Raw genomic sequence first — 2,925 nt, forward strand, 5'->3', positions numbered from 1 at the left:
AACTCCCAGAGTTCCTCAGCCAGCTTTGCTGGCTGAGGAACTCTGGGAGTTGAAGTCCACAGGTCTTAAAGTGGCCAAGGTTGGAGACCACTGTGTTAAAATGGTTTTCTTTTCTAACCCTGATTCGATTCCTTTTCAGGCTCCTAGGAACCCACTGTCCTTTTTGGCCCTCTGCTTGTTCACTCTCCTTTCTCACCATCAGCATATCCAGACCATGAAAGAACTAGATATCCATTTAACCATCTTCTCTAAGTTTGCCTTGTCTTGAAAAAAAAATAGGTGTGTGGGATTGCAGGCGCTTCAAGGAGCTGTGGATTTTTGTCATCCCCGGGTGTGCTTTAAGCCTTACATCTGACGGTCAGGCCACAAAATAAAAATACCTCTTTAAAACCTTAACATTTGCAACCCTGAGAAAGAACGGCAGGAGTTTTCGTATCACGGCAAGCTCATTCTTGCACACTCGGCTAAGTGTGCACGAATGAGCTTGACTTCACTAATTTGACTGGCTTTGGCAGAAAATCTTCTGAGCAGATTGCAGCAGCCCTTCCTAAACGTCAATTACAATCACATCAAATCTTAAATGCCTGGTGGGTTGTTTTCCAGTACAACATATTAAAGCTGTTCTTGTGATTGGTTAATAAAGATAAGAATCTGTTAGGAAAATCTTATTGCATCTTTCACATATCAGCTGAGGACATTTTAAAAGTCTTGCTTTAAACTGGTCATTTGTTTAATATGCTATATTTATATTGCAATTTGGAAATGAAGTGAGAATGGCATAATTTGTTTTTTAAAAAGCCATTAATTTCTCTTATGGTTTGTTTGTTTTTTGCAGATCAGAAATGATTTCCTTGATGGAGATCTGTATTTCTTTAATAATGTTATAGAGATTATTTATTGAGAGTTAGGAATGTTAACAAATCTTCTTAGCTCTCCAAATCAAGGTAGATATCAATACACTGAAATGTTCAGTTTATTTTATCAAACAACCATATCAAATTATATCATAATATCAATATATTAAACTGAAATTATATGAACTGATAGTGATAGTAAATAGTAATAAAGGATATTGCCTTTAAGTTATTAAATTTAGTAAAATTATTGTAAGTAACTGGAAATCAAACCACAAGGTAAATGATAGGCAACCAAAAATTGTATTGAAAAATCATGGCCAGCCTTTACTAATATCCACTTCTCAAATATATTTCAATTATCTTTTAAATAAAAGCCGGGAATTGCTTGTATGTTAAATAATTGTTTGCTTATTGCAAGAAAGTAGACTCACTTTAATTACAGGTGTAACTGCGTCATAAAAGTAGATTGTTTTCTTGGCAATGCTTGTTTCTTTGAAAACCTGGCTGTTCTTATTTAACTGATTAAAATTTTCTTCAAGAGTGGCTCAGAGAACAGCTTGAGCAAATGATTATTGTTCTTTGGAGTTTCTTACGCTTCTGCCTGGAAATCTATTACCCGGTTCCACCACAAAACCGCGTTCGACTAAAGGGCGCTTGTCGAAACCGCGTAGCTGACGTCATCACAGCGCGACAACAGCACGGAGAAAAAAGCATGCTGTAAACGCTAAACCTAAAATTAACCCCTAAACCTAAACCTAACCCCCCTAAACCTAATCCTAACCCTAACCCTAACCCTAAACCTAACCCTTAACCTAACCCTAAACCTAACCCTTAACCTAGCCCTGAACCTAACCCTTAACCTAACCCTAAACCTAATCCTTAACCCATCCCTAACCCTAACCCTTAACCTAACCCTAACCCTAACCCTTAACCTAATCCTAAACCTAACCCTTAACCTAACGCTAAACCTAATCCTAACCCTTAACCTAACCCTAACCCTAAACCTAACCCTAAACCTAACCCTTAACCTAACCCTAAACCTAACCCTTAACCTAACGCTAAACCTAATCCTAACCCTTAACCTAACCCTAACCCTAAACCTAACCCTAAACCTAATCCTTAACCTAACCCTAACCCTAACCCTTAACCTAACCCTAACCCTAACCCTTAACCTAACCCTAAACCTAACCCTTAACCTAACGCTAAACCTAATCCTAACCCTTAACCTAACCCTAAACCTAACCCTTAACCTAACCCTAAACCTAACCCTTAACCTAACGCTAAACCTAATCCTAACCCTTAACCTAACCCTAACCCTAAACCTAACCCTAAACCTAACCCTAAAGCTAACCCTTACCTTAAGTTGAATCGGCTTGCTTTCAAAGCGCTATTTAAAGCGCCCTTCTTTCTCCGCGCTCGCTGTTGTCGCCCTGTTGATGACGTCAGCGACGCGGTTTAATCGGGCGCGCTTTAGTCGAGCGCGGTTTTGTCGTGCCATGCTATTACCCAGCTATCTTGAATAGAACTCTTAAATATGGAGAATGATCATTTGGGAGAGTATTGGTCGATATAACTTTTATGCTGTGACATGTGTCTTGCTATTATAAGAAAAGGTGCTCATGTGATTATTTCAGCAGAGCTGCGATAGCTACTGGGCACCAGATGGATGATGATTTCGCTATACATGGCCATAACTGTTTGGGAGACTCTAATGAAAAATGTCCAAACAATTCACTTTACAAAAGAGTAAAATCATAATGCTTGTTTCCACTGCAACCATTGAAACCAGTGCCTTCAGCAAATGTTCCTTACTAATACTTTTTATACCACCATGGTTTTAAAATAAGGCATGGCCGCCTCACCATCCTCTATTAATGCTGTGGTGCTAAGATACATGGCAGTGGTGCCTCGTGCATCATGTTCAACACTTTCGAATGACAGCTTTTTCACACTGCCTCTTGTCGTATAGAAAACCACACTTGCTCAGAGCCAAAGAGTTATTCCAAAACATGCAGTATATAAAGCAATTTTTATGTAGCTTTGTTATGGTTTATTTAGAAAAAAAATG

This window comes from Thamnophis sirtalis, unplaced genomic scaffold (assembly GCF_051295495.1).
Source record: "Thamnophis sirtalis isolate CommonGarterSnake01/CBP01778 unplaced genomic scaffold, rThaSir2_p1.2 scaffold_7, whole genome shotgun sequence".
NCBI classification, from domain to species: domain Eukaryota; kingdom Metazoa; phylum Chordata; class Lepidosauria; order Squamata; family Natricidae; genus Thamnophis; species Thamnophis sirtalis.